This window comes from Pleurodeles waltl, chromosome 8 (assembly GCF_031143425.1).
Source record: "Pleurodeles waltl isolate 20211129_DDA chromosome 8, aPleWal1.hap1.20221129, whole genome shotgun sequence".
In the NCBI taxonomy this organism is placed as follows: domain Eukaryota; kingdom Metazoa; phylum Chordata; class Amphibia; order Caudata; family Salamandridae; genus Pleurodeles; species Pleurodeles waltl.
The window spans coordinates 675,457,543-675,478,881 of record NC_090447.1 but is presented as its reverse complement, the minus strand read 5'-3'; the positions used below and the strand labels follow the sequence as shown (position 1 = coordinate 675,478,881).

Below are 21,339 nucleotides of genomic sequence, written 5' to 3'. Positions count from 1 at the left end.
AGGCAGTCCTCTGAGGGTTTGGAGAGGTTGCTGGCCCTGCAGGATGCGCCGCCTTCCTGGAGCAGGGGTCTTTGAAGCCTCAGACAGGCCAGGAGGGCTGGGGTCAAGTTAGTTGTCATCTGGAGTCTTCACTGCTGTGGTCGGCTTGGCAGTCCTTCATCTTTCTTCTTGTTGAGGTCACTAGGAATCTGGTGAGCTAGATTCAGGGGCACCCTTAAATCCTAGATTTAGGGGCATTACAGGGGTCAGAGGGCAGTAGGTGGCTACACCCCTCCTGTGCCCACTCCCTACGGGGAGAGGGGTCACATTCCTAACCCTAATGGTCCCTGTTCTCAAACGCAAGATGGAGAATTATGCAGGAAGGGGTTACTTCAGCTCTGGACACCCTAGGGGTAGTCCTAGTGAGAGTGGTCACTCCTGCCTGTTTTTCCTCATTTTCCCTCCAGACGTACTGCCAAAAGTGGGGCTTCATCCGTGGGGCGGGCTTCTCCACTAGCTGTAGTGCCCTGGGGCACTGTAACAGGAGGCCTGAGCCTTTAAAGCCCACCACCAAGTGTTGCAGTTCCTGCAGGGGGAGGTGTGAAGTACCTCTAACCAGAGCAGGCTTTGTTTCTGACTCCAGAGAGCACAAAGGCTCTCAACCCATGTGGTCAGAAACTTGTCTTTTAGTGGCAGGCTGGCACAGACTGGTCAGCCGTACACTAAAAGGATGGTTAAAATACAGGGGCCATCTCTAAGGTGCCCTCTGGGTGCATTGCACAATAAATCCAACACTGGCATTAGTGTGGGTTTTTTTGTGATGAGAAGTTTGATACAAAATTCACTGCCTTCAGTGAAGCCATCCTGGAGCTGTGGAGTTAGTAATGACAAACTCCCAGTCCATTTACTTAATATGGCACCACTGCACGTACAATGTCTAAGAATGGACTCAGACACTGTGTAGGGGCATATTGCACATGCAACTATGCCCTCACCTGTGGTATAGTGGACAAGGCCTTAGGGCTGTAAGACCTGCTAGCGTGGTGACTTACCTAAGCCACAGGCAGGGGTTGGTGGCCATGGCACTCTGAGAGGGATGCCATGGCGACTTTACCTCTTTCTCCCCACCAGCACACACAATCTGCAGTGGCAGTGTGCTTGTGCTTGATGAGTGGTCCCTTAGGGTGGCACAATACATGCTGCAGGCCTTAGGGACCATGCCTGGTCACAGAGCCCTTGGTATCACTGGTACCTTTTACCTTTTACAAGGGACTTAGCTGTTTAGGGAATTAATGTGAGAAAGTAGCCTCTTTCTAGCATGGTTACTCCCATCTTTGGCTTGTTTGTAAGTGTGTTTTTACTGACTCACTGGGATCCTGCTAACCAGGACCCCAGTGCTCATAGTTTGAGACCTATTTGTCAGTGTGTTTTTACTGTCTCACTGGGATCCTGCCAGTAAGGACCCCAGTGCTCATAGTTTCCGGCCTATATGTGTTGTCAGTATGCTTGACTGTGTCACTGGAGTTCTGCTAACCAGAACCCCAGTGCTTATGCTCTCTCTTCTTTTTAAAATTGCCCCCCAAAGGACACAAACGCAGTGTAGGAGAGTACCATCTTTCTTGGCATGGTACCCCCATTTTTACCTGTATGTCATTATGTTTTTGCCTGTCTCACTGGGACCCTGCTGGTCAGGACTGCAGTGCTCTTAATTTATGGCCTAATGTGTGTGTTGTCAGTAGTGCTTGACAGTGTCTCTGAGGCTCTGCTAACCGGAACCTCAGTGCTTATGCTCTCTCTTCTTTTAAATTTGTCACTACAGGCTAGTGACTTCATTTACCAATTTTAATTGGCACACTGGACCCCCCCCCCTTATAAGTCCCTAGTATATGGTACCTAGATACCCAGTGCACCCACTATTTCACAGCCATTTTCAGTGCACCAGGTAACTTATAAGTCACCTATATGTCTAACCTTCAGTTACTGAAGGCTAGGTGCAAAGTTACTGTGTGTGAGGGCATCCTTGCACTAGCAAAGGTGCCCCCATGTTGTCCAGGCCCAAATTCCCAGACTGTGTGAGTGCGGGGACACCCATTATAACCGTGCACTACATATATGTCAATACATATATGTAGCTTCACAATGGTAACTCTGAATATGGCCATGTGAGATGTCTAAGATTGTGAAAATGAACCCCCAAAACAACTCTGGTATTGGGGGGCCAATTCCATACACCCTGGGAGCTCCACTATGGACCCCCAGTACTGCCAAACCAGCTCTTTGAGGTTTTCACTGCAGCCCCAGCTGGTGCCACCTCACAGACAGGTTTTTGCCCTCCTGGGGATTGAGCAGCTCAATCCCAGGAAGGTAGAACAATGCATTTCCTTTATGAGAGGGGTGTTCCACCCTCTCCTATTGGAAATAGGTGTTAAAGGTATGGGAGGGGTATCCTCCCAGAGCCTCTGGAAATGCTTTGAAGGGCACAAACGGTGCCCTCCTTGCATAATCCAGTCTACACAGGTTCAGGGACCCCCCCAGTCCCTGCTCTGGCGCGAAACTGGACAAAGGAAAGGGGAGTGACCTCTTCCCTGTCCATCACCACTCCAGGGGTGATGCCCAGAGCTCCTCTATTTTATCCCTGGCATTGGCCATCTTGAATTCCAAGGTGCGGGGACCCTCTGGGAGCATCTGAGTGGCCAGTGCCAGCAGGTGATGTCAGAGACCCCTCCTAATAGGTGCATACCTGGGTAGGTAGCCACTTCCCCCTCAGGGCTATTAAGGGTCCCTCCTCTGGATGTTTCCTCAGATTTGGTTTGCAAGACTCCACCTGGACCCATCCTCGCTTCAGCTTCTGACCATCGGATCAACCTCAGAAACCGCTGTAACTGCAACAGAGTATCCAGGAAGGCTCCTGTGACCTGCAACTTCAGCTCCAGCCAGCAACTGCAACAGTTTCTAGGATGTGCATGCTCTGAGGACTGCCTGTCTTCACCCTGCGCCAGAAGAACCGAAGGAAATCTTCAGTGGAGTGACGGAATCACTTCTCTGCTTCAGCAGGCACCTCTCTGCATTGGCGACCGGTACTCTGGTACCCGTCTCCTGTCATCTAGCATGATCCCTGGAAGACAGGTGGTGGACCGAAGTGATCCTGGCTGTCCAAAGGTCCAGCTGTCCAAATTTGGTGGAGGTAAGGGCTTGCCGCCCCATGCCAGACAGTACCCCTGGGCATCACGTCCTCTGAAGCTTCTTGGGCTTCTGTGCACTTTTTCCAAACGTTCTTCATGCACAGTGTAGCCCAGGTCCCCAGCACTCCATCCTGTGACGCTCAGCCCCCTGAGTTGGTTTGCGGTGGTGTGGTATCCTACTGTGTAGTGCTTCGCTGACCGCACTTTGCAACTCCTTTGTCCCTGTGTCTTGGGACTCTTGTGGGTGCTGCCTGGTCTTGTGAGGACTCTGTGAAGTGCAGAGAGCCCCTCTGTCTCCTAAGTCCGAGTTGAGACCCCCCAGGTCCTTCCTGGGTCCCGGTAGCTCCTCTTTTACTCGAAACGCGTTCTTGCATGAACTAAGGCTTGTTGGCAGAATCAATGCAAACAGCCTGCATCCACCAACTTGACGTGGGACATCTCTTGCACCAAGCAGGAACCCGCAGCTATCTTCTTTGGTGCATTTCTGTACTTTTCTTCCAGCCGAAGAATCCACTTTTGCACCTTCTTCCAGGTGGGCAGGGGCTCCTGTTCTTCCTGGACTGTTCATCGACTTCTGGACTTGGTCTCCTCTCGCCACAGGTCTTTAGGTCCAGGAATCCATTGTTGGTTGCATGCAGTCTTACTTGGTTCTTAGATAATCCTTCACCACGACTTCTCGTGTGTTCTGAGGAAACTTGCTTTACTTTACTCCTGGTTTCCTGGGCTCTGGGGTGGGGTACTTTACTTACCTTTGGTGTTTTCTTACACTCCCAGCACCCCTCTACACACTACACCTGCCCAGGGGGGAATATGACTTTCACATTCCACCGTTTTAGTATATGGTTTGTGTTGCCCCTAGGTCCATTGCAATCTATTGTGTTTTTCACTGTTTGCACTATTCTATGAGTGTTTACTTACCTGATTTTGGTTACTAATGTATATATTGTGTATAATACTTACCTCCAGAAGGAGTATTGCCTCTAAGATACTTTTGGCCTTGTGTCACTAAAATAAAGTACCTTTATTTTTGGTAACACTGAATAATGTCTTTTATTGTGTATAGGTACTGTGTGTCTATAATGGTATTGCAAGAGCTTTGCATGTCTCCTAGTTCAGCCTTGGCTGCTCTGCTAGAGCTACCCCTATACAGCCTAAGCTGGTAGACACTGCCTATATTTCACTAATAAGGGATAAGTGGACCTGGTATAAGGTGTAAGTATCTTAGGTGCCCTCTACAAACCAGGCCAGCGTCCTACACTTTCCCCTTATGAAGCGGGATGTGCTGAGCAGATATTTGTTTATACTACTGAGCATCACAGCTTATTAGCATAAATGATTGGTCCAGGCAGACAGAAATGACCCAGCCCACAGACTGGAGCTCACGCTCCTTCAGCCTCATGGCCTGCTTCCATCTTATACAGTCAAGTGCCCCCACACTTGTTGCCGCCAGTCACCCAGGTACCTATTAGCTGCTGAAATTCACTGCTCGGATTCATGCATTGTCATTACACATTCATAGGTGCCACAAGTATATGGCATGTGACATGATTGGCAGAGACAACAAAATTGAATGGATTCAGACTGTGGGAAATGATCTGTATTTCTTCGCTGGGTGACATCTAGAGGGACAGCCATAAGCACTCATTCCAGGTCCTTGTGGATGATGTCTACCTTCACTCCTCCCAGTTCTACCGCTACCTGCAGTTAAGGCATGCCTTGGAGCACTCCAAAGACAGGCTTATCACACTCCTGGAACATAAATTGAATGTTAACTTGTGACTGACGCCCTAGGCAGGGGTTGGATATCCCAACTCTACTAATTCCTGGTCATGAACGCACCCAACCCCTTAGGAACACTGAGAGCCAGGGGAGGCGGAGGACAATGTAGTTGATGTAAACTGGGTGGAGGCAATGATGGCCCCTCAGCCATTAACAGTATCAGTGAGGTTATGCCTAATCCGATTCAAATACTTCCACAGCATCTACTACTCACCTGAATGCCTGTGGCACATGGGCATGGCCCGCAACACTACCTGTATGTGATGTGGGACCACTCAGGCACTTTTTACCACACCATCTGGACGTGCCCACAGGTGCAGGCATATTGGACCCTGATTACTGGACACGTGCTGCGTGCTAGACATCCGTCTGGAGCTTGATCCCAAAATAGTACTATTTGGAATAATGGATTCTGCAAGGTACTCCAGGGCTATTCAGGTGCTTTGCTTTTGGCAACGGCATACTTGGTAGCCAAACGAGATCTGGCCATGGCCAGACACTAGAGGGATGAGCTGACCCCATCTCTACAGGAGTGGATCCGGGGCACGGATTCCTGTGCTGCTCTCGAAAAGTTGGTGTTTAAGGCGAGAGGGGTTCCACAGAAGTTCATCTGAATCTGGGGCATGTGGATTGAGAAGTCCAATTGCTGATGTTGTGCTCAAATGTCAATGTATAGTGTGTTTCCACCTTAGCAATTGTGAAACATATGTATCTTTGATGCTTCTATACAAACTTTTCTGTAATCAACTTGCTTTGTCCATTGTTGTCTACCATGGCCGACGTGGCTGAAGCGCAAAGTTTTTGTCAATTATGGTGCTAACCAATAAAAGTAATAAAAAGTGTCATTAAAAAAAATAAAGTGGCCTTGTGGAGTAGAAAAAGCTTCTCTCCTTTGCTCACTGGGTGAGACCAATTTGCCAATGCCCTGATGTTAAATCAAATGTACCTAAGTAATTGCTTGCACCCAACTTGTCAATTGCTTCCACTGCTGTTCATGTGGGGTGTGCATCAGTTTTAGTGACTGCATTCGGACCCCTGTCATCCACACAATACCTCCTCTCTAATAGGCTAGTAGCCTCTCCCAGCCTCTGGAAATGCTTTAAAGTGCACAGATGGTGCCCTCCTTGCATAAGCCAGTCTACACCGGTCCCAGGGAACTCCCAGCCCCTGCTCTGGCGTGAAACTGGACAAAGGAAAGGGGAGTGACCACTCCCCTGTCCATCACCACCCCAGGGGTGGTGCCCAGAGCTCCTCCAGTGTGTCCCAGACCTCTGCCATCTTGAATCCAGAGGTGTGAGGGCACAGTGGAGGCCTCTGAGTGGCCAGTGCCAGCATGTGACGTCAGAGACCCCTCCTGATAGGTGCTTACCTCACTAGGTGGCCAATCCTCCTCTGAGGGATATTTAGGGTCTCTCCTGTGGGAGTTCCTCTGCATCTCCCTCTTCGACTTCTGCCAAGGCTCGACCATTGACTGCTCCAGGACGCCTGCACAACTGCAACAAAGTAGCAAGAAGACTACCATTGTAGTGCCTAATCCTGCCGGCTTTCTCAACTGTTTCCTGGTGGTACATGCTCTGGGGGCTGTCTGCCTTCACCCTACACTGGAAGCCATGAAGAAATCTCCTGTGGGTCAACGGAATCTTTCCCCTGCTCCAGCAGGCACCAAACTTCAGCGTCACCGGTACTCTGGGACCTCTCTCATCCTGATGAGAGTGGCCCCTGGAACACAGGTGGTGGACCCAAGTGACCCGGACTGTCCAGTGGTCCAACTATCCAAGTTTGGAGGAGGTAAGTCCTTGCCTCCCCTCTCCAGACAGTAATCCTGTGTGCTGCGTGATCTGCAGCTGCTAGGGCTTCTGAGCACTTTTGCAAGGAATCCTTTGTGCACAGTTTAGCCCAGGTCCCCAGCACTCTGTCCTGCATTGCTCAACTTGTTGAGTTGACCACCGGCTTCGTGGGACCCTCTTTTGTAGTGTTGAGACCACTGCCGTGCTCAGTTTTCTTGAACCGTGTTCAAGTACTTCTGCAGGTGCTGCCTTCTTGTGCGTGGGCTCTCTGTGTTGCTGAGGGTCCCCACTGTCTCTTCTTCCAAGTGGCGACCTCCTGGTCTTTCCTGGGCCTGGGCAGCACCCTTTTTCTTCAACCGCGACCTTTGCAGCTAGCAAGGCTTGTTAGCGGTCTTTCTCCAAAGAAACAACGCTGCATCCTCCAGCACTCCGTGTGACATCTTCTGTGCAAAGGAGAAGTTCCTGACACCTTTCGTTGTTGCAGAATCTTCAGCTTCTTCCACCCGGAGGCAGCCATTTTGCACCTTCATCCTGGTTTCAGTGGGCTCCTGCCCCCCCTGGACACTTTGGTGACTCTTGGACTTGGTCCCCTTCCTTTACAGGTCCAGGAATCCGTCTTCAGTGCTTTGCAGTCTGTTGTGGTCTTTGCAAAATCGCCTATCACAAATTTAGTGTGTTTCTGGGGAAGTAGTATCACTTTACTCCTACTTTTCAGGGTTTTGGGGTGGGGTATCTTGGACACCCTTAGTGCTTTCTTACACTCCCAGCAACCCTCTACACACTACACTAGGCCAGGGGTCCCTAAGTGGTTCGCATTCCACTTTCTTAGTATATGGTTTGTGTTGCCCCTAGGCCTATTGCATCCTATTGTATTCTACAGTGTTTGCACTACTTTCTGACTGTTTTACTTATCTGATTTTGGTTTGTGTGTATATTTTGTGTATTTGACTTTCCTCCTAAGGGCTTATATCCTCTGAGATATTGTTGGCACATTGTCACTAAGATAAAGTACCTTTATTTTTAGTAACTCTGTATATTGTGTTTCTTAAGATATAGTGCTATATGATATAAGTGGTATAGTAGGAGCTTTGCATGTCTCCTGGTTCAGCCTAAGCTGCTCTGCTATAGCTACCTCTATCAGCCTAAGCTGCTAGAACACTACTAATCTACTAATAAGGTATAACTGGACCTGGCACAAGGTGTAAGTACTATCAGGTACCCACTATAAGCCAGTCCAGCCTCCTACATTGGTGGCAGCGGTGGGATAAGTATGAATATCCCACAAGACTGTACTATCAAAGCGGTGAAAGATATCCTGGTGGGTATTGATCTAGGAGGAGCAAGTAGGGAAATTATAGTCATGTGTTACACTGGTTCTCAAGAATAATGTTTTCCTGTTTGAAAATGATCTATATTTACAGTTGAAAGGTAACAGTATGGGAGCAACCTGTGCACCGAGTTTGGCCTGTCTTTATGTGGGGGAAATTGAGAGAAGGCACATATAAAATGAGATGACCCCCTTTTTTGAGAATGTACAAGTCTGGTACCGCTTTATTGATGACATCTTTTTCATATGGGAAGGTTCCTGTCAGGGATTGGGTGATTTTTTGGATTGGTTAAATTTGGGTGATAGCAATTTGAAATTTTCAGCCCATGTAACTAGTACTAGAGTTTATTTAATGGACATCTCTATTAAGAATAATGAAGGGAATCTTGCCGTAGAAATTTTCACAAAACCAACTGACAAAAACACTCTTCATCACTACTCTAGTTTCCACCCAAGAGCACAGAAGGATAGTGTTCCTTTTGGGCAATTTCTGGGACTTAGAAGGAATTGTACTTCTTTAGATGACTTCTGTAAACATTCTGAGGTATTTAAAATTAAAGTAAAAGACAGAGGGTACCCCTGTAAATTGATCAATCATTCTTTTAAGAAGGCTCGTTTTTATAATAGGGAAAGCATGATTGAAGATAGAAATAGGAACAATAAGGTGGACCGTATTGTGTTCGTTAGTCAATATACCAGAATTAACAATAGGGTTAAGAACATCATTAATAAAAATTGGTATATTCTTACTTAATATGGAAGAAGACCTCTTAACAAACCCCTTTTTCCATTTAGATGCAATAGAAATTTGAGGAATAATGTCGTACAAACATATAGGAAAGAATGTCCATCCAGTTAATTGAGTCTTTGTGGCGTAGGGGTGAGGGAGAACTATAGGTGTGGAAATTGTAGCATCCGTGAGTTTTGTATAGTAGAGAAATATATTGAATATCAAGGCTTCAGAGTGACTCCAAGTAGTATGAACAACTGTCAGAGTAAAAACGTCGTCTGCCTTTTCATCTGCCCCTGTGGTCTAGGTTATATTGGGGGAACAGGCAGGGAATTCAGGATACGTCTATGTGAACATAGAGCTGCTATTAGGAATGGCAAGTCCATTGCTCCCCTGGTGGAACACTTTCAGGAAAAGGGATACTCTGATAAGGATTTGAAATAGTTTATTTCGGAGAAGATCTTTTCTAAAAAGAGAGGAGGGAATGGTGAGAATATGAGGAAAAAAAGAGAACTGTGGTGTATCATTAAAGTTGAGTCAGTGAAGAAGGGATTAAACAATAGGAAAGATTGGGAGAGAGGGTTGTCCTGCTAATTATTTAGAGTCTTCTGATATAATGGATTCAAATTATTTCTTCTGTGGGCCTTTTAACGTAATTAGAGAGGGGACTTTTTTTTTTTTTTTTTTTTTTCTTTTTTAGGGGCCCGGGTCAATTACATTGTCTATGTTAGGAGGGTCTGTAAGGGATATATAGCTTTTGTTTGTGCGTAACATGGGGTCCCTGGTATATTATTGCCTTTTTTTTGTAATTTCTGGCAGTATATATGATTATGTATTTTTAATTTTATTTAATATGGCTGACCTGATGGAAAAGGGGAGGGCTGGTGGTAATATGGGACCGATTGCGCTCCATTGTGGGGCCGAGTTGGTTGACTGATGTTGTTCATGTGCAGTATATTGTTTATGACCGAGATAGTATAGGATATGAGGTTGAAGGGGTGGACGGTATGTTGTGCCCCGCAACCTCGATTGGGATTGGCCATTTAGGAGTCACATGACGAGCAGGGTGCAAACCTATGGTTTTTGTTGGCAGACAGCATCAACGGTGGAGCGGTATAGTGTTTTTGGTCCAGTTAATAGAGGAAGTGCGATTGTATGAGTCAGCAGGGTGTTGAATCCAATAGGTGTCATGGGGATTGGTTAACCTACATGAGATGCAAGTAGTGTACTGGGATATAAAGGAGAACGTCATACTAGTGGGCTGGTTTATGAAGTGCCTATAGGAAGTCAACATACGGACTCCGTTGTAATAATTGGTGAGTAGCCTGCTGGATTACCGCAGAGAGGCATCGCTATACGGGGAGCTCTCTTTAAATTTATGGGGCACCCTACTTAATATGTTTTATTTATCCTTAGATTTTATGGGCTTGGACGGCATTGTGGTGGCCCCGAGTGCAATGTGACCTACATTTGTTATCTTGTCAAATCGGTAAGGAATTTTATCGGTTCATTAAGATGGGTCCGGGCTAAGAGTGTTGTGGAGGGAGTCGCTGTGTTCTTTACGTTATCCTATATCTTTTTGTGGGATATTCACTGTTGTTTATTATCATAGGAAGATTTCCTCAGAATGGTATTGCTATGCGGGGAGTTTACCTGGATACATGGGGGATTTCCTTTAATAGATATCTGTGGGTGGATATTGTAGATAATCCAAATGATCTATCTAGATCAATTAACCCCAATAACGTTTTATGAGAAGGAAGGATGCTTTTAGGTATTAGTTTATTTTTGGGTAGTAATGTATATACTGAGGAGATTTTTTTGTGTATATATATATATATATATATATATATATATATATATATATATATAATTTTTTTTTGTTTGAACAGATGTACTGTTCCATCATAAGAGAAGATTTGTAAAATTCCCCCTGGATACGGTTTCTTCATTTTTATCAAGGAATTAGATGTGGCATGGTTCCTCATGAATGCAGGTGAGCGTTTTGAGAATGGGGGTTGTATGGTTGGTATGGGACACATTTTCTTTTGTCTATTTGGGGTGGGTAGATGGCAGGCAAGGTGTTACACTATAAGTTATGTTAAGTTTCAACATGTGATGTTCTAATAAAGGAATACAGGGGGTTCTGCTCAGGGTTTTGTTTTTTAATTGTGGTTAACATTGGGTCTATGACAGATTTCTCAGAGTGGTTTTTAAGGGGTTTAGTTTGAGATTTATGATTTGATGGATTGACATGTTACATTGAATTGTAATTTGTTTCTATGCAGATTAGTTTGAAATGTATTGAGAGACGATTTGATTGTCCTGACAAAGGTAGTGAGAGAATTGTTAAGACCACCGAAATGTGTTGACGCAATATGAAGACTTTATCTGATTGGACTTGCAAATAATAGACTGGCAATTTATTCTATTGGTCATTTGGCATGGTGATACCATGAGTGGGAAAGTGACGGATGATAGACTAGGGAGGGTGTCTTTTGTCTTTGTCTCCCTGTGAAATCTGTGTTTATTTTGTCTGAGGTGTTTGTCAGGGCCACTTGTTGGCTCCGTAGGTTATTTTATTATATTGCTATTTTAAATCACTAATGTGATCCTCTTTGTGCATGGGATGTTTTAATTTACTGATTAAAGAAGCATATATTTTGTTTAATTTTGGGTATTCCTTTATTATTACTGAGCATTTCTTCTGGATGAGTGATGGGTGGAAGGATTGTTGATGTGAGAGTGTGAGTTTTTCTCCCAAGGGGAAATATTTTTATCGATTACTGACACGTGCCCTGTTCCCTTGGGGTAGGGGGGCCCTCTCTCTCTCTTAGTTTATAGTAGTCAGATTTCTTGCCATTTCTTCTGCTTCAGGACATTTGGGTCATTATTCAAGGCTCCAGTTTCTCATGGCGTCCCTCTGTTGCAGGTCTGTGCTCTGGTTGCCACACACCCACTCAGGGAGACCCAGCATTTCTGCATGAGCCCTTCTTTCCACTTCTACCGGAGCAAAAGTTTCCAAACAAGATCATGTCTTAATAGACATTACACTGGAATGGCAGGGAACACAGCCACCTTCTTTGGGCCAGTAACCCCTCCCCATTTGTCGTAGTTTGACTCTTGTTCTAGGCAAGACTGTTTGTTTTTAGGATGACAGTACTTCTGTTTGTAGGTGACTAGTCCAGTCGTACAACAAGTCGTAACTTTCGGCACAACCCTCTGGCCGTACAAGCAGTACCTCACCAAAAATCCAAACAGTAAAAGGTGATTTGTAACAGCCTTTACGCATGGACTCAAGACTGCGACATCTCAGGTAAGTCATGGTTAAATGGAGATTACCTTTTCGAAATATGGCAACATGTCTCAGTCATACACAGGCAATAAAAGAGATGCAGTGATGGTTTCAATAGGTTTTATCAACAAGAGTGCAATCTACTGTAAATTGCATGGGCTGCAATGATTAGAATAATGAACAATGCAAGAAACAGAATGGTAAAAACAAGAGTTATGAATACAATAACCCCCACCATCTTGCAATAACTTAAGATGTAATGAAGGTGTGAAATAAATCCTAATACCCTAGCATGATAAACTTAATCTCTAACCTAAAGAGAGCTAGGTGTGTTAAAGTACCATGTCCATGAGAAGAGCCCCCTAACCCTCTTTACCTTGGAATGAGGTCTCTAGATCAGACTCCGTGGGAACATGAAGGCTGGGTCTGCATCAAGGCGACGTGTGGCATAGATAGCACCAATAGCATCCGGTAGGAATCCCTCTAATTATCTTGTCTGTGTGAGATGTATTTATACAGATCTGGTAGGACCCCTGACGCAGTTATGTTCCCAAACAATAGATAAGATGTTGTGCTTGGGGCGGCAATTACATTATGTTACTGTCACATGAAAGTGGGAAAGTACATGATGTGAATACCCAAAGAAGTGAATAGTGACGCTTTTACAGAGTGGCACTGATTACGTGAAACTAAAACATCTTCCTAACTATAAACATGGCAGCCATTTTGGAAGAAATAATGAAATAAATGTGCTAAAACAGAGCAAGCTAATTAGGTTAAAAGTCACTGGGTGACGGGGTCACAGGCCTGCAAGCCAGAAGGCTGAGCTAACTCCTGATTCCCATTAAGACTAAATAGGATCCACTGCATCCTCCCCATTGCCGGAACAAGGATGACGCCAGAGAAAGTGAATGAACCCAAGCTAAAATGCACTAGACTAAAACAATCTAAAATCATGGTAAAACATACCTAAAAGCTAATTAAAAAACTTGTAAAAAATATCTAAAACATACAAAGAGACACAATGTCGACCATGAAAAGCACAGCAGGCCAAAGCCAATGTTGGCAAACGTTTAAAACTTTAGAATAGGCCAGTGGTCAAATTTATTTAACAGTAGTCGTGATCTTGAAGAATGTCTTTGAAGCCTTCGAAAGGAAGGGCATTCAGGAAAGAGGCCACATCGTCAGATGGATGACAAGATTGGTAGACGGATCCACGGAGTAGTAGTGAGCAGCAGCCTCAGACATAGGATCTCCCGCAATGGCAGCACCATCCAAAGTGCCCAGAGGAGCTAGAAAGTCCACCAAGGGCTGCTCGTAAGTGGCCTTGCGAACCAGCCTCAGTCTCGTAGGGCACGACCGTGAATGAACCCTCATCAGGAACATCAGCAGTTCCTTGTCCACAGGAGGCACGGGCGAAGCAGCAAAGAACACCGAAGGTAGATGTTCAAAGAGGCAACAGGTGCGATGAAAGACTGGTTGCACACACAATAGGACTGGTAGGAATGACAATAACCAATCATGCTCCAATTCTTCCAGCAACAGAGCACCAAAGAACTGTACCATGTGATCACAGCACAGCTGGGCTGGTGGTAGTAGCTCCATCACTCCGCTTAGCTGGGACAGCACAACCACCACGTATCAAGAACGACAGCAGCAGTATCCTGACGATCAATGTCAAAGTCACAGGGAAGCTACCAAACACACTGGAAATGAGTGAATGGATAGCTGAAGGAATGACTCCAAAGACAGTCGGGAAGATGGACACAAATCCAGACTCAACAGCCTTAAAGAAGTGCACAATCTTTGTAGTGCTCGAAACACTGAGTTTTGCAAAGTCCATGAAGGGACATCTGATTGTAAATCATTGAATGACTAACAGTAGTCTCACGTTCGCTTCCGCTAAGAAAGACCTCTGTTTTTTCCATTCAAACATGTATATTCAAAAGGGAAACTCCCACTCTTCTTTAATATAGCTATCGCCTAGCCGCTCGTAACTGCCCACAGCAAGATGTTTCAAGTATTTCTAAAAACGAAAAGTGGAAATGGGCAGATTTATAATGCCATGTACTAGCCATACTGTGGATGGACTTTGTGCAACTTTTCTTTGTGAGGCACGGTGAAACTTGCTTCCCTTTTAGCAATTGTCTGTTGTTCCCTGGATAAATTAAAAGCAGCAAACAAGTCACTACTGTTTATATATTTCCATGGAACCCGTCCATTTTTTAAAATCTGTAGAGTCCAACCTAACTGCATTATGGAACGCAGCTGACTTTATCCACAGTGTAAAAAGGACATGTCATTCTGAATTATGTCAATTGCAGATGACACTATGGTGGTTATTACAACCCTGGCGGACGGTGTTAAAGAAGCGGTAAGACGGCCAACAGGCCGGCGGTAAAACAAATTGGAATTACGACCGTGGCGGAAACCGCCAACAAAGACAGCCACTTTAACACTCCGACCGCCACGGCGGTACAGACAAACAGCTTGGCGGTCACCACCAACAGACAGGCGAAAGTCAAAGTACCGCCCACAGTATCACAACCTACCAATTCGCCACCTTTTCCGGGGCGGATTCACCGCGGACAAAAACACGGCAGAAACAGGACTTCGAAGGGAAAACGCTCACCTCTACACACCCCGCGAGGAATCCGGATGCCATGGAACCAGAGGTGCACATTTTTCCAGCCCTCGTCTTCTTGCTCCTCTACCAGGAGCACGAACGCCGGCGGCGAAGAAAACCGTGAGTACTGCACCTACGACACAGCGGAGGGGGGAGCGAAAAAACAGGGACATATACACGCAACACCCCAACCCCCACTCTCACCCACTACAACACACACACAAATACATATTTATACGTTATAGTTACACCCCCCCAAACCCCATGGAAGAATGCAAGGACAAAAGGAAATGAGTGTAACCATTGTAATCTACTAAAATCAAGTACGCAAAAATATATATATACACCATAAACAAAATATACACCAATCTTAGTAGTCCAGGTAGTGCTGGGGAGTGCAAAGCCACAGTCTCTCAAGTCTCTACAGTGGGTGGGTTGCCCACTGTTCCATTGTGGGGAGTGCAAAGCCACAGTCTCTCAAGTCTCTACAGTGGGTGGGTTGCCCGCTGTTCCATCCTGGGGAGTGCAAAGCCACAGTCTCTCAAGTCTCTACAGTGGGTCAGTTGCCCGCTGCTGCATCCTGGGGAGTGCAAAGCCACAGTCTCAAGTCTCTGCAGTGGGTGGGTTGCCCACTGTTCCATCCTGGGGAGTGCAAAGCCACAGTCTCAAGTGGATAACAGTCTCCACTGGTTCTGGAGGGGGCCCTGTGCCCAGAGTGCTTCATCCTGCTAAGGACAGAGGTAGTGGATGTGTATCTCCACTGGTTCTGGAGGGGGCCTAGTGCCCAGAGTGCTTCATCCTGCTAAGGACAGAGGTAGTGGATGTATCTCTCCACTGGTTCTGGAGGGGGCCTTGTGCCCAGAGTGCTTCATCCTGCTCGTGACTGACTCAGTAGCGTCAGTGCACTTGGCGCTCATGGGCCAGCGGTGCTTGGAGCGGTGGTGCCCTGTTCAGCGGTGCTTGAGGCGGCGGTGCCCTGTTCACCAGTGCTTGGAGCGGCGGTGCCCTGTTCAGCAGTGCTTGGAGCGGCAGTGCCCTGTTCAGCGTTGCTTGAGGCGGCGGTGCCCTGCTCAGCGGTGCTTGAGGTGGTAGGCTCCTTTGCAGCGACTCAGCTGCTGGCAGTCCTCTCTGGCCCAGCGGGGCTTGTGCTGGCGGTCCTCTCTGGCCCAGCAGGGCTTGTGCTGGCGGTCCTCTCTGGCCCAGCAGTGGATGATGGCGGTGGCCTCCTGGGCAGCGGGGATGATGGCGGTGGCCTCCTGGGCAGGCGGGATGATGGCGGTGGCTTCATGGGCAGCGGGGATGATGGCGGTTGCCTCCTGGGCAGAGGGGATGATGGCGGTTTCCGCCGCCGTGCTGCTCTTCCCAGACTTGCCAGGATTCTTGTGGCCCTTCCCCACCTTGGAAGGTGTCGCAGCTGACTCCACACTCCCACCGGGACCCCTGGGAGTGGCTTTGGTGGCTGGAGTCTTCCCCCTCTCCCGCCGGGCACTGGCCAACTTCTGATGCTTGACAGGTGGGGGGCTGTCCATGCTGTGGCTCCGTGCCACACTGGCTGCCCTGGTGCCCAGTGCACTCCAGATTCCGGTGACTACAGGCACCATTGGTCCCGGAGATGTTGTGGCTGAGGTGCTAGGTTGGGACCTGGAGAGTCGGGCCCTAGGAGACTGACGGGGTGGGGGAGGTGTGGGAAAGAGGTCAAGGTTGGACAGGAAAAGTTTTTGGGAGACACTGGGACGGGTAGCTGGAGGGGGTTTGGGAGTGGAGGAAGAGGTTGTGGTTATAGGAGGTGTTCGTTTGGTGACTTTGGGTGAAGGTGCATGCGCTGGAGGCTGTCGTGAGGTGGATGGCTGTTGGGTGGGTGTGTGCCTGCGTTTGTGTATCTTGGGAGGTGGCATCACAGACACACTGGGAGAGGACACGGGACGTGTGGATGGTAGTGGGGGTGGTGACTGTACGTGAGCGGGGTGTGGTGGTGTGTGTGCTGGTGATGACAGTAGTGGCTGTAGATGTAGTGCATGCAGGTGTGAGTGGAGACGAGAGTGGGAGGAAGGAGGGTGACACAGTGGAGGCAGTGGATGTTGGTGTGTCTGCATGTGTCTGATGCTTGCGTGAGTGTCTGTGGGATGTGTGGTGCTTATGTTTGCCTGAGCTTCCCTTGTGTGTTGACGTGTGTGCATGCAGGTCTGAAGGTGTGCTTGGGATAGGCTGGGGTACAGGGGATTGGGTCTGGGTGGAGGAAGTTGGAGGGGGGAGGCTAGAGACGGGGACAGTGGCTGCCATCAGTGCTGAGGCCAGAGTATGAAAGGCTTGCTGAAGGGCCGCCTGACTAGAATGAATGCCCTCCAGAAATGCATTTGTTTGTTGCAGCTGCCTTTCTACACCCTGGATGGCATTCAAAATGGTGGACTGCCCAACAGTGAGGGACCTTAATAGGTCAATGGCCTCCTCACTGAGGGCAGCAGGGGAGACTGGGGCAGGGCCTGAGGTGCCTGGGGCGAAGGTGATGCCCAACCTCCTGGGTGAGCGGGCACGGGGCAAAGGCTGAGGGGCTGCTGGGAGGGCGGTGCTGGTAGTGGGGGTGGCGGCTGTACCTGTAGATGCGGGGGCACAGATGTTGCCGCCACCACAAGGGAGCTCCCATCAGAGGACGAGTCTGTGTCGCTGGTGTGAGCTCCTGTCCCCGCCATGGAGCTCCCCTCGCCCTCCGTCCTACTGGTGAACTCCGAGTCCGTAGTCTCGCCTTCCATGGACATGTGGGATGCAGCTCCCTCGTGCTCCGGTGCCACTGCTCCTCTGCCTGATGATGCCAATGTGCACAAGAACAGGGAGACCACAAAAAGGGGGGGGGGAACAGAAGAAAGATGAGTGCATGCATTACCGCTACCGTTGGCGGACACGACAGACACAGAAGCCTCCTGCACTATGCCGCGCTCTTGGGCTCCACTGTTCAATCCCTGGGACATGGCTTTCTAGGCTATGGGTGACATCTGCACACATGGATGACACAGGGTCATGACTAGGTGTACTTAACACTCTACAGAGGTGGGGTGGGGTGCCATATGGCCTGCCTTACTGAGGGACCTTGCCTACTACACTCGCCCTGGCCTAGGGAAACCCACAGCCCACCTTCCCCACCCAGAAACCTCCACTGCGTGCTAAATCAGCAAGATGAGAGTGTACTCACTCCCTTGTGGCTGCTGTGATGCCCTCAAGCGCCCATCCAACTCCTGGTACGCCACCGCCAGGATCCTGAACATCAGGGGGGTCATGGTGCGACGGGCTCCCCTCCCACGTTGGGAGGCCATCCCCAGCTGAGCCTCCGCCGTCTTCTTGCTCCAGCGGCGAATGTCCTCCCATCTTTTCCGTCATTGGGTGCTCCGTCTGTGGTAGACCCCCAGGGTCCGGACGTCCTTGGCGATGGCACGCCAAATATATTTTTTCTGGTGGGCCCTGACCTACATGATTTGTACAGGGGGTAGAGAAACTTATTACCAACTGCACCGTCACAGTCATTGGCCCCCATCCCTACCCTTGGCATGTGGCACATGCACTCACCGTCGTTTCATGCAGGCCACACTCTTCCCCCCCCCTTCCTTCTTACATCCACCCCTCTCCACACAGGCATAGCCCATACAGCATGCTCCCAGTGTACTTACCTGTTTGTCTGGAGGACCGTAGAGTAGCGTGTACTGGGGGAGGACCCCCTCCACAAGTTTCTCCAACTCCTCCGATGTGAAGGCAGGGGCCCTTTCCCCAGACACTCGAGCCATTGTCTCTTCCAGATCGAGGTCACAGCAGCACTTGCAGTGTAGGTCCTCTCCTGTCGAAGATCAGGTAGTGAGTGATTGAACAGATAGAAAATGGCGGTCACGTCTGCGATGGTGCGTACCGTCACTGCCGGCGTACATCGTCATTGGCTCCTGGGACCCATAGGGTCCAATGTTAACCAATGCAGCATTGCGCTGCGGTCTTCGACCGCCTACCGCAACGGTGTACAACACCAGCGCAGTTAGCTCACATCCCATTGTCCCACTTTAGAGGTCAGGCAGCCGCCATTTCAGGGGCCCACATGGCTTTATTTGTAACTGTGTCACACATACCTAGGCCTAGACTCAACACACATACAGGCCACTTTTCGGATTATGATTCGTGTTCTGTGTAAGCTGTGGGTACGTATCTCTTAGTTGGTTGGCTCTGTGCTCGCTTTTGTCCTTCATAGGCACCGTCCGCTGGGACATGTGAGGAGATGGCGGCATCCTCCGGTGTACAGACCGCTGGTGGACCTATCGACAATGGAGGAAAGACATGTGATCATCACATACAGGCTTGGCCGTGCCACAATCCAGGAACTGTGTACCCAGCTGGAGCCAGACCTGATGTCAGCTATCCACCATCCCACAGGAATCCCCCCTCAAGTGCAGGTGCTGTCAGTGCTCCATTTCCTTGCAAGTGGGTCATTTCAAACTACAGTGGCCATAGCATCAGGGATGTCCCACCCTATGTTTTCCAATGTGTTGTCTGCCCTGCTGAAACACATGCGGAGCTACATCGTTTTCCCTCAGGTGGAGGATTTGCCTACAGTGAAAGGTGATTTCTATGCCCTGGGACATATCCCCAACATCATAGGTGCCATTGATGGGACACATGTGGCTTTGGCCCCCCCCGCAGGAGTGAACAGGTGTACAGAAACTGGAAGAGTTATCATTCCATGAATGTGCAGATGGTATGTTTGGCCGACCAGTACATCTCCCATGTTAATGCCAAGTTCCCTGGCTCAGTGCATGACGCCTACATCCTGCGGAATAGCAGCATCCCTTATGTGATGGGTCAACTCCAGAGGCACCGTGTGTGGCTATTAGGTGAGCACCTGGAAACAAGTCAGTGGGAATGATTGTCTGGGTCTGGGGATAACCCTCCAGGTTAGTGTGTCTAACAGTTGTCCCTCGCCATTTGCAGGTGACTCTGGTTACCCCAACCTGTCATGGCTACTGACCCCAGTGAGGAATCCCAGGACAAGGGCAGAGGAACGCTACAATGAGGCCCATGGGCGAACACGGCAGATAATCTATCGGACCTTCGGCCTCCTGAAGGCCATGTTCCGGTGCCTCCATATGACAGGTGGATCCCTATTCTACTCACCAAAGAAGGTGTGCCAGATCATCGTGGCCTGCTGTATTCTTCACAACTTAGCTTTGCGATGACAGGTGCTTTTTCTGCAGGAGGATGGTCCAGATGGCGGTGTTGTTGCAGCTGTGGAGGCTGTGGACAGTGAAGACGAGGAAGCAGAAGAAGAGGACATCAACAACAGGGACTCAGTGATCCTGCAATATTTCCATTGAGACACAGGTAAGAATACAAACCTGCCTACTACATGTACGTTAACACTACTACCTCTCTACTGTCTGTCGTTTTCACCCTGTGTATGGTCACTGAGTTGTCACTTTCCATTACGATTTCACAGATGTGGGTCCCACTGTGTGACATCTGTTTTTTTTTTCCTCATAGACTAGAGCTGTGTGACATAGGTATGTTGACATTACCATTGAAAGAGCTTTTTGCCACAGTAATTTATAATACACTAATTCGAAATCACAGACTGACTCCAAATTGTTTTGTGCTTCAAGGGTGTTTATTTCAGTGCTCAATATTGGAGGGGGTTGCAAAATGGGGAGGGTCGATGGTGGAGGTATGTCCATGGCAGAGTCCAGTCTATTGGTCTCACAGGTGCATTGCCTAAATGGGCATAGGAAGTGGAGCTGGGGCAGTTTGAGAATGGACAGGGTGACAAAGTGGGACAGAAAGATGACATTCAGGGTGGTCTCATTTCTTGGCGGGGGTCTTGGCATCGTTCTCTGTCTTTGTCCTGGATCTCAGGGACCGTTTGCGGGGTGGTTCTCCCTCTGCAGGGGGTGGGGTGCTGGTGTGGTGGTCCTGTGGCAGTGCCTCCTGTCCACTTGCGCCGGCGGAGGTGGTGGGCAGTTCATCATCCAGGCTAGTGTCAGGGGCCCCTTGTTGTTCCACAGTGTCCCTCCTGGTGTTGAGTACTTCCTTCAGCACCCCAACGATGGTGCCCAGGGTGGAATTGATGGCTTTGAGTTCCTCCCTAAAGCCCAGATACTGTTCCTCCTGCAGCCACTGGGTCTCCTGAAACTTGGCCAGTACCGTTGCAATCGTCTCCTGGGAGTGGTGGTAGGCTCCCATGATGTTGGAGAGGGCCTTGTGGAGAGTGGGTTCCCTTGGCCTGTCCTCCCCCTGTCGCACAGCAGCCCAGTTCCCTGTGTTCCTGGTCCTCCGTCCCCTGAACGGTGTGCCCACTGCCCCTGCCCCCTGGTCCCTGTTGTTGTTGGGGTCGTGGGTTAGCCTGGGTTCCCTGTAGTGGTGGACACACTGCTGATTGACGTGTCCTGGGGACAGAGGTATGGGCCCGCTGGGTGGGTGCTGTGCTGGTGTTTCCAGAGAGGGGAAGCTCTGTGGTGGCCAGTGCCAGTGTGACGGGAGCCGACTGTCCTGAGGTCCCAGATGGGCCGGGCTGGTCATCTAGATCCAGTTGGACAGAGCTGCTGTCATCACTGTGGGCCTCTTCTGTTGGTGGTGTGGACATGTCTGGACCCTCCTGTGCGGCGCCGTTGGGTAG

The 21,339-nt window shown here is 48.9% G+C and overlaps 1 protein-coding gene across 3 annotated transcripts in view; it reads left to right on the top strand.

Annotated features, from left to right (window-relative positions):
• ZBTB11 (zinc finger and BTB domain containing 11) overlaps positions 1-21,339 on the top strand; it is a 1,413,389-nt gene that overhangs the window by 1,010,373 nt on the left and 381,677 nt on the right. The window lies entirely within an intron of this gene.